Here is an 11339-nt window from a genome sequence, read left to right as displayed (position 1 = left end):
CGAAGAGGACGCATTTTATATTGTGTGGTTCTTGAGAAATTGGTTGCAATTCGGAAATTAGAAGATTAACACCCCCCCCCCCCTTTTTTCTATTCAGCTTTCACGATTGAATGGATTGGTGGTACGCGAGACTCCGCGAAGGTTGCAGGGCTGTCACTCCGCGTTAGAGGAGGAAAAGAGATTTTCTACCTGTTCTTCCGGAGCACAGTTTCAATTGAAGGTTAAAAGAAGGGGGCCGGGGGGGGCACGGGGAAACGGATGGTCTTGCTGCCCGCTGCAGTCCGGGTTCATTGACTTAGGGAGAGCCGGTGAGCGAGGTGGTGGGGGGAGTGAGAGAAGCAAAAAAATATTTGTTAAAAGGAAGGAAGACAGAGAGAAGCTTGCAGATGAGAAATACCCGCACTGCTGTGTGACTGGAAACCTTAATAACTCGACAAAGGAGAGATTATTCCATTAACAAAAGGCTGGGAGAGCAAGCCACGTTGAATAGGGGTCCCACTGCAGGGGTTTGAATCTGCAGGGGAGGGGAGAGAGGACCGGAGAGAGAGGGAGAAGCCATCGAAGAGGCGGAAAATGCTGCAATTGTTCGAATTGTCATCTGGAGAGACCAAGTGAGACCCTCTTCTTCTTCTCCTCCTCCTACTCCTCTTCAAGCAGGCGAAGAGATATGGGCACTGGACAGCCTGCATACAGGAAGACGCGAGGCCTGGTAGATTGATTTATTTTCCAGCCCCCCTTCCTGAATTATCTTTTAACTGCTGGTGACAGGGGGAGTGTGGAAAGGGGGTGGCGAGAAGGGAATGCTCGGGCGCCGAGTGCCTTCCGCCGCCGATCCGACGCTGAGCTGCTATCTACCCTGTAATCGGGCAGAGAAGGGATCTTTGTTGCCGTAGGGAGATGGAAGGAGACGGAATACATAAGAGGCTTTTCATGGGAGACCAGGAACAGCGCAGAGTGGGTGAGTGGTAACCATGGTGACCGGGCTATTGGGTGAGGGAGAGGGGATGGAGGGGGTTGGCAGGGGTTGGCAGTGGTTGGCGATGGACAGAGTGTTACGGAGTATCAAGTGAGCAAGAGAAAAAATAGAGACTGTGTTCAGGGTATAAAATCAAATAAAAATCATTACTAATGGAAGATTAAATAGCAACTTACAAAAGGAATTGGAAGGGAAGCACTTTCCCAGCATGAGCAAGTGGACTGAACGGAATTGGATCTCTTAAAGACTTGGCACGTTGGGCCGAATGGCCTCCTTTCTCTGGTAGACGGATTTATTGTTGGACTGGTAGGGAAACGAGCAAGAGGGTGGTGGGCTTCTTTCCAGAGGGAGATGGAGGCCCTTGTGGTCACTGGAGACGATCAAGGTGTCTAAGGAAATGAAGGCAGAGATCATCAAAGCACCAGAGATTCTGCAGATACTAGAAATCGACACACACACACACACACACGTCAGGCCGCGTCTTGGGAGCGGAATAAACAATATTTAGAGCCGAGACCCTTCACCAGAGATTATAGAAGAGCTGGGGGAGGAGAATAATGAGAGCATTGATTAAGGGTGTGATGAAATAAAGAACTCAGAAAACAGAACGTGAGGAAGAGATGAGAGGAAGGAGAAAGGGCAGTGTCAGAAGAGAGGACGGGGAGCAGAGGTGAAAATGAACGAACAGCAGGAAATGTAATGAGAGAGACAAAAGAGTAGTTGAAGCAGACAAAGGCAGGGTGTGGAAAGTAGGCAGGACATCGGGTTAATAGGTAGAGGACAAAGTGAATCAGAACCTGTGGGAGCAACATCTGAGAGTGAGCAACAGCAGGATGCGGAGGGCGGAGGACGGAGGATGGATGTCATCTGGCCTTTCTCATTCTCCTTACCTCCATTACCCCACCACTGGTGGGACTGAAGCTCTCAAATACCCTCACCAAAATCTGTTTGACAATCTCTCTACTCCATCAATATGATTGTTACAACCTCTGGTATTCTCCAAGGCTTGTTTGTAGATTTTCTTTTGCTGCTTAATAGTCTTGTTGAGGACCTGGAGCTGTCTGACTGTGTTAAAGCTACCATCTCCTTGCGTTTTTTGATTTGAGTCTCAGCTGAACTTGGATAGATTGGGCCTGGTGGCTGCCAAATCTCCAGGAACGCTCGAGCTTCCTGAGGCAATTAATAACCACCAGAGATTCTGCAGACGCTGGAAATCCTGAGCAACACACACACAAAATGCTGGAGGAACTCAGCAGGTCAGGCAGCATCTATGCAGGGGAATAAACAGTCGATATTTCAGGCTGAGACCCTTCGTCAGCACTGGAAAGGAAGGGGAAGAAGCCAGATTGAGAAGTTGGGGGGGGGGGGGGGGAGGGAAAGAGTACGAGCGTAGCTGACAACTGAAGGTGAGAGGGGAAAGTGGGTGGGAGAGGGAGGATGGAATAAGCAGCTCTCCTTTTCTGTCTTTTGCATTCATAATTATGGCTTCTCTCTAACCCCTTCTCACCTGCCCATCACCTCCTTCTGGTGCCCCCCTTTCCCTCCATACTCCACTGTCCGCTTCTATCAAGTTTTTTTCCTCAGCTCTTTCCACTTATTACATCCGGGTTCTTACTTCATCCCCTCTCTCCCACCCACATTCTCTCTCACCTGGTCTTGCCTATCACCTGCCAGTTCATATTCCACCCTCTCTCCCCATTTTCCTATTCCAGTTTCTGCCCCTTCTTTTCTAATGCTAATGAAGGGTCTCAGCGTGAAACGACGACTGTTTGTTTCACTCTATAGATGGTGCCTGATCTGCTGAGTTCCTCCTGCATTTTGTATGTGCTGTTGAGGAAGTCAATGCTCTGCCCTTGACCTCCAGCAGCCCTGGAATGAAGTAATTGAAGCATCTGAATAAACAGTTGGTTTGCTTTTTAACATTAGCTCTCAGCATATTGTAGATGATAATTAGAAAGCGGTAGCCAATTGGTAATCAAAAAAAAAAACCAGATTGCCTCGATTCTGTTCACGTTCTGATTGGCTGTGGGAAGAAGGAGCATCAAGGAGATGATGTCAGGTGACCCAAAGTGGAGGAGTTGGGGTTAAGAGAGAGGAGACAATAATTGTGGTGTTCCTTCAAGAAGACATCCCACCAAAGTTGACAGGACACTATGGAGCCCAATTATAACTGGAATCCTTTATCCTATTACATTCATTTTTTTTGCAAATATTTTTGATTTTTTTTTTAAAGCAGATTAAAGGAAAGTATAGAGGGATGTCAGAGGTAAGTTCTTCACACAGAGTGTGGGTGCGTAGAACACTCTGCCAGGGGTAATGTTAGAGACTGGCACATTAGGAACATTTAAGAGATAGGTGTATGGATGTAAGAAAACTGTAGAATTGCGGGCTGTGTAGGAGGTAAGGATAGAGTAATTGTAGAGTAGGTTTGTATAGATTGGCACAATATCCATGATCTATGATAAGAGGCATAGATAGTGTGGACAGCCAGAGACTCTTTCCCAGGATGGAAATGTGGAATACAAGAGGCCATAATATTTACGGTGATTGGAGGAAAGTATAAGGGGAGGGGGAAGCAAAGTTGTTTTTGTTTCACACAGATTAGTGGGTGCCTGGAACACACTGCTGGAGATGGTGGTAGAGGCGGATACCTTAGGGAAATTTAAAAGACTTTTGGATAGGTACATGGATGTAAGAAAAATCAGAATCAGGTTTAATATCACTAGCATATGCTGTGAAATTTGTTTAAGTTTATGGCAGCAGTACAATAAAATACATAAGTACAGAGAGGAAAAAGACTTGAGTTACATTGAGTAGATATGTATATTAAGTTAAAATAAGTAACACAAAATAACATTATTTTAAAGAAAAGCAGTGAGGTAGTGTTCATGGGTTCAATGTTCATTTAGAAATCCAGATGGCAGAGGGGGAGAAGCTGTTCCTGAATCATTAAGTGTGTGCCTTCAGGCTTCTGTACCTTTTTCGTGATGGTTACAGTGTGAAGAGGGCATGTCCTGTGTGGTGAGGTCCTTGATGATGGATGCCGGCTTCCTGAGGCACCGCTCCTTGAAGATGTCTTGGATACTATCGAGGCTGGACCCATGATGGAGCTGACTAATTTTACAAGTTACTGCAACTTCAATCATGTGCAGTAGCCCACCACATTCCCCCACCAACCCCCCCCCCCCATACCAGATGGTGACGCAGCCAGTCAGAATGCCCTCCATGGTACAGTTGTAGAAGTTTAAGTTTCTAGGTGACAAACCAAATCTCCTCAAACTCCGAATGAAACATATGGATGGTAGGAGGGAAGGGCTAGACTGATTGTGGAGTACGTTTATCTAGATTGGCACAACATCATGGGCGGAAGGGCCTGTATTATCCTACATTCTATGTTCAACTAATCAGAGTGAATCAACCAATGATCTCAACTGTCCCAGAATGAAGGAAACATTTGCCTTTCTTGGATTGATTTCTCAGTTGGGTCTGTCATTTTATCTTGTACATCTCAATAAAATCAATTCTTAGATTTCAAAGCAATAAATCCCAACTGGTTTAGACCATGATAAATAAATGGAAATTGATCAAGGACCAGGAAACAGAGACTTCAAACTTTGGACCATAATTACAGGGTGGATATGAGGAGAAAGGTTTTATTGCTCAGAATAGTTGATCTGAAACTTAGTGGATAAAGGGGCAAGGAATGCTTTCAAAAGTGAATTATATAGACACTTGGGAGAGAATAATTTTCAGAAGATATGTAGGGAGAATGATAGGATTACTATATGGTGTTCTGGCGTAGGTGATGGTGCAAATGGCCTCAATGCAGTGACAGATTTATGGTCCTATAACCATCACTGATTCCATTGGTAAGATACTGAGAGGAGTTGATGAGGTGAAAGTGGAGAGGCTCTCTTCTCTTCTGGGACAGCCTGGAATCAGTATCTGGCTGAGGGTCTGGTTGTTTACCATGAAGATGGGGAAAAGAAAACAGTGGACTCTCAGGACGCTCTGCCCCTGGGGGTTGTGTATGTTGAGTGTGTTCATGGATTAAAATCTACAGAGGTTTGGACTTAGAGAACAAATACTCTATTAGGCCAGGTAACGTTTTGGAGTGGAGGGTCATGCTTCCATTGAAGAGCAGGGGAAGCTCAAGAGGCACCATGATCTGCATCTAATCCTATCTCCTATGGTCCTGACAGAGTAGCACATGAGGACAGCAATCAAGGACTATCGTCCTCATGTACTCCTTGTGTTCCCCCTCTGAGATGAAAGGCCATTCCAGGTGACATGATAGTGTAGCCATTAGCATAATGCTTTCTAGCACCACTGATTGGAAGATCAAGCTTCAATTCCCAAGACTATCTGAAAGGAGTTTGTGCGTTAACCTCATGACCATTTGGATCTCCTCCGGGTGCTCTGATTTCCTCCCACATTCCACAGGCATACGGGTTGGCGTTAGTAAGTTGTGGCCATGCTCTGTTGGTGCCAGAAGAGTGGCAACACTTGTGGGCTGCCTCCAGCACATCCTTGGGTGGTGGTCATTGACACAGATGGTATGTTTTTGTGCACACATGGCAAATGAAGCTAATCTTTCATTTGACTCATGTCCTGAAGAAGAGGAACTGTTGCCCCAAGGTTCATCAGTTTCTCTTCTTCCCTACCACCATCCAAAATGCAGCTTGATCCACTGGTTTCCTAAATCAACACACACCCACACCCACACACACACACACCCCACACACACACGCTGGAGGAACTCAGCAAGCCAGGTAACATCTTTGGAAAAGAGTAAACAGTCGACGTCTCGGCCTGAAACATCAACTGTTTACTCTTTTCTCTAGATGCTGCCTGGCCTGCTAAGTTCCTCCAGCATTCTGTGTGTGTTGCTTAGGATTTCCAGCATCGACAGGTTTTCTTTTGTCAGAGTTCCTGCATCAAATTGTGTACAATTTCAGCAAGGGCAGAAGGTAATCCTTGTCCATGGAACCACGAGGGGAGAGTGCATACAGGGAACAGAGCCCCAGTGCAACCCCACGCCTACGCCTGGACCAGACCTTGTATCAATGGCATCCACGTATCACAATCAGGTCTATCATCACTGAAAAATGATGTGAAGTTTGTTGTTTTCAAAATTCAAAGCACATTTATCAAAGTATGTATAATCTATAGATGCAACCTGCAGATTCATCTCCTTACAGGTAGCCACTAAACGATGGAACCCATTTAAAAAAAGAAAACCATCAAATACCCAGTGTGCAAAAGGAAAACAAATCATGCAAACAATAAAGAGTAAGCAAAGTTCATGAAAGTGAGTTCACAGCCACAAAGCCAGTCATCACTGCAGCTGGTGCAGGAGCCTGTTAGTTGCAGGCGTCAGCAATAGTTCCGCGCAGAGACAAGTAAACCTCGCTGAGCAGTGAGCTGAACGTTGGCCCGTCCCTCACTTCTGGCCTCAACCCCCTAACCTTTTCAATCCTTCTTGGCATTTAAACAAGCCAAACAGCGGCTCATTCCTCACTCCCAGGCTTGGGCCCGACTGCTTTGATAGGCTCTTGGGGCCCAGGACCTACCGCCTTGATTTGGCCCATATCCAACTTTTCCAATCTGGCTCTGCGGTTAAATCAGTCAGCCATTCCTACTCTGGGGCCCTGGACTCTGACTCTGCAGCAGCAGTACAGTACAACACATAACAATTACTATAAGTTCCAATAAGAAATGTAACACATTAAAAAATAGTGCAAAAGAGCATAAAGTATTGAGGTTGTGTTCATGAGTTCAATGCCCATTCAGAAATCGGATGGCAGAGGGGAAGAAGCTGTTCTTAAAACGTTCAGAAATCTTCAAGCTCCTGAACCTTCTCCCTGAAGGTAGTAACGAGAAGAGGGCATATCCTGAATGATGGGGGTCCACATAGATAGAGAGACGGTCAGTAATTTTTCCCCCCAGGAGTGAAATCTTCAATACTAGAGAGAATTTATCTAATGTAAGAGGGGGGAAATGCAACAGAGATGTAAGAGGCAAGTTTTTTTTTACACAGAAAGGGAAGCAGATACAATAGAGGTAATTAAGAGATGCTAAAATGGGCACAAGAATATGGTGAGAAGGGGTGGGGAGGGGTTCATAGTTGGTGCCTGGGATGATGGATTTGATAAATTCGGAGACATTTTAATTAGTTCCACCCAACATCATGGGCTGAATGACGCGCCACCCTATTCTATATTCTATGTCAGCGTAAGAGATGGCCATTTAATGAAAGGATTGAATATATTTACGTGTATGATGTGTTTAAGTGCTTGCGTGTATATAATGTATGTGGGTGGCACGTTAGTGAAGTGTACGATTTGTATGAGGTAAAGTGCATGGCATGTGAGAGAACCGTGTTTAAGCATGAGAAATGTGCGTCTCTGAGAGAATGTAAATATTTTTGCGCAACACGTGTGAGCAGGGGTGATGTGCATTTAAGCATGTAGTGTGAATGTTTATAGTTGAGCGTGTGTGTCTGTGCAAACAACAAATGCGAGGATGTGATTGCATTAGTGAACACATACAGCCAAAGACTTGTTTCTCCCAGGGCAGAAGTAGTTTCTAGGTGATTGTAGGGGAGTATAGGGAGATGTTGAGGGTTTTTTTTACAGAGTGGTGGGTGTGTGAAACGCCCTGTCGGAGGTGGTGGTAGAGGCATATATGTTAGGGGTGTTTAAAGAAACTCTTAGGCACATGGATGAAAAAAATGGACAGCTATGTGGGAGGGAAGGGTTAGATTGATCTTACAGCTGTAAGGTCGACACGACATCGTGGGCCGAAGGGCCTGTGCTGTGTTGTAGTGTTCAGAGCTTGTGTGTGTATTTGAGCACGTGTGCCCACGAGCATGAGCACAGTGGCTCGGATGCAGACGTGATGCAGCTTCAGTCACAGTGCACCCATGCAAAGACCCAGGTCTGGATCAAGATCAGGACGATTAGAGCTTTTGGACAGGGTAATGAAGCAATGACACCCTTTGAAATTACACAGTTGCTATCGATGTGTAATTGGGGCAGGATGCGATATGGGTCTACCTTCCATGAAGCATTCATGAAATGAAAGAGCGAAATGGATAGTGCAGGATTAAGAGCAAAGCAGCGAGAGAAAGCTGTGAACGATAAATTACACGACTGTTGTCAGAGCAGTGCCCGGATTATTTACTGGATACGTCACGGTACAGGCCCTTCCGCCCCAGCGAGCCACACCGCCTAGCAACTCACCTATTTAACACTAGCCTAATCACAGAACAATTTACAATGACCAATTAACCTACTAACCGGTACGTCTGGGACTGTGGGAGGGAAAAAAAAATCTCACGCGGTCACGGGGACAACCAACAAAATCCTTACAGACTGCGTCGGAATTGAACTCGCTATCTCAGACCACCCCAAGCTGTAGTGGCGTCGTGCAGACCGCTACGTTACCATGGTGCCCAAACTAGCACGGACGGGATTCAGTCAGGAGACAAGTTCGACAGAAGGATGGTTCAAGGATCGAGGCCCAGTTTAAGTTTCTGAGCAAGAGTTAGAGATTACAATGTGGGGGGGGGGAAAAATTACAAGGATGGTGATTATGAACAGGTATTTATTGTCTGTATTTCTTGGAAGTCAGTTACTCCCTAATTGAATGTAAGTTGAGTAGCTTGCTAGGCCATTTCAGGAACTGTTTTAAAAATCGATCACTTTGGTTGTATATAAACGAGCCTGGATAAGGATGACAGGTTACATATCTCAATAGATTTCTTATCCCGAAGAGCAATGTATAAGGTAGAAATGTCAAACAACAGAAGACATGCTTTTAAATTGGAAGTGGGAGGTGGGGGAATGATTTTCTTGTACAGAGAATGGCAAGTGACAGGAACAGGTTACCAGGGGTTAGGGACGGCACAGTAGCATAGCAGTTAACCCTTAGCTATTTGGGTTCGATTTTCCCCCTGCAGCTTGTAAGGAGTTGTCCCCAGGCAGTCTGGTTTCCTCCTCCATTCCAGAGGAGTACGGCTAGGGTCAGTGAGTTGAGGGTATGCTGTATTGTTGCCAGAAGCTGGTGCCACTCGCCCGGCACAATCCTCACTGATTTGATTCTCCGTAAAAACAGTGCACTTCACTGTGTATGCTTCGATGTGCAGGTGACAAATAAAGCTAATTTATCTGTCGCGGAAGTAGGCAGTTTGGTGGAGTTTAAGAACCTTTTAGATAGACACATGGATCTGAAGGGGTTGGAGGGATAGGGATGATATGCAGGAGGAGGACAGTCAGTATAAATTGGCATCATTGAGGGCTGAATGGCCTGTTCCGTGCTGTACTGTTCTATGTTCTAGTGAACTCGTTGAGATTCAACCACAATGTGGTGGTTGTGTGGTCAAGAATGAGTGGAACGGGATCACTCAGTCTTTTCGGTGAGAGTTAATTGGGCACAAAAGATGGAGCACAAAACGCTGGAGGAACTCAGCGAGTCAGGCAGCGTCTGTAGAGGGGAAAAATTAATTGTCAACCTTTTGGATTGGGACCCTTCGGGTAGACTGAAAGGCAAGCGGGGAGAGAGCCAGTGTAAAGTGATGAAAGGAAGGGTGTGGAGCCTCCCAGCTTCTGTTGATATTTCCACTCTTCCCTCCTCCATCTGCCTATCGACCCGCATTACATGGATCCACTCGTCAACTGACAGCATTTGCAGATTCCAAGTTTATTTATTGAGACACACAATGTTGTTTACGTAATACCCGTCACACCCGAAAGGTATGCTGGGGGGGCAGCCTGCAAGAGTCGCCACACATTCTGGTGCCAACATAGCGTGCCCACCATGTTCAGCAGAACAACCGGGAATGCAAGCAGCAAAACAACAGCAAACAAGTCACGCTCCTCTCTTCCCTTCCACACACACACATACTCAGTCCTCTTGCTCCAAGGCAGGCCATCTTCTTCAGTCTCCAGCCACAGCCTCTTCCCTCCATCTCTCTACACTAACTACAGTTATGAGCAAAAGTCTGAGGCACAAATATATCACTAGGGTACCCTAAGACGTTTGCGCAGTACTGTAGTAATTTTATGTATTGCACTGTACTGCTGCTGCAAATAAAAGAATAAATTTGATGATGTATGTGAGTGATGATAAACCTGATTCTGATTTGGGTCTCTATTGTGGACTGAGAGTGGGAAGGAGGCAGGGAGAGGGGAATCATGGTTGGGAAAAGGGGAAGGGAGAGGGGAGGGAGTGGGAAGCACCGGAGAGACATTCTGTAATGATCAATAAACCAATTGTTTGGAATGAAATGACCTCAGGGCTGGGTGTTTCTGCACCTGCGCCATCCCCCACTCTTGGCACTCCTCTGCCACCTATCCCACACCCCTGCCGCGGTACTCACCCTCACCATTCCCGACATCGTTTGCTCCCACCAGATTTACGCACTTACTCTCCATTTTGTGTCGACAAATACAGTACCGTGCAAAAGTCTTAGGCACCCGAGCTAAGTATCCTGTATGTGCCTAGTACTGTATCACCTCATCGTCTTTCAATCTGGATGAAGGGTCTCAACCCAAAAAAATGTAACGGTCAACTTCCCTCCACAGATGCTGCCTGACCTGCCGAGTTCCTCCAGCTGATTGGTTAGTTGCTCCAGGTTCCAGCATCTGCAGTCTCTAGTGTCTCAAGAAGAGATGGGATCAGTTGCAAGGGATGATAGGTGAATCAGGACTGGCGTGAGTTTGGTACGAGGAATTAGCGGATTGGTTGTCTGTGCCGTGACGATTCCGCGATTCTCTGAAACCTGAGCAGGGAGGTGGACATCAAGAACATGACAACAACTTGAAGAGCTGATTTAACTTGGAGTCAGTGCCTCCGTTTAGCAAGATTGCAACTCCTCGATGACAAAGTCCAGAGTGACAAAATTAAATGGGTAAACAGTAACAAAGTCTATACACGTGAGATCCTGCAGATGCTGGAAATACAGAGCCTCTTTGTATGAGCCACTTCCATCCTGGGAAAGCATCTCAGGCTATCCACACTATCTGTGCCTCTTATTATAGATCACTAATGTTGTGCCAACTTCACAATCAATCTACACAGCCCACAACCCTACAGTTTTCTTACGTTCTCCTGCACATCTAAGAGTCTCCTAAATGTCCGTGAGGTGTCAGCCTCTAACACCATTCCAGCAGGGTGTTCCCTACACCTGCCACTTTCTGTGTATTAAAAAAAACCTATCATTTCCTCCAATCAGCTTTTTAAAAAAATCAGAAAAAAGATTAACTTAATAGGATAAAGGATTCCAGTTATAATTGGGCTCCATAGTGTCCTGTCAACTTTGGTGGAATGTTTTCTTGAAGGAACATCAGAATTATTTTCT

General features: G+C 45.8%; 1 protein-coding gene across 1 annotated transcript in view; it reads left to right on the top strand.

Annotated features, from left to right (window-relative positions):
* The first annotated feature begins 310 nt into the window (after positions 1-310).
* LOC140204934 (leucine-rich repeat-containing protein 4B-like) overlaps positions 311-11339 on the top strand; it is a 109688-nt gene continuing 98659 nt past the window's right edge. Inside the window, exon 1 of the mRNA XM_072271915.1 lies at positions 311-958. The gene's annotated coding sequence lies outside the window, so the exon portion shown is untranslated. The remainder of the gene's footprint in view (positions 959-11339) is intronic.

Source organism: Mobula birostris, chromosome 11 (assembly GCF_030028105.1).
Source record: "Mobula birostris isolate sMobBir1 chromosome 11, sMobBir1.hap1, whole genome shotgun sequence".
Taxonomy (NCBI): Eukaryota; Metazoa; Chordata; class Chondrichthyes; order Myliobatiformes; family Myliobatidae; genus Mobula; species Mobula birostris.
The sequence above is the reverse complement of the archived record's forward strand: the minus strand, read 5'-3'. Positions and strand labels throughout refer to the sequence as shown.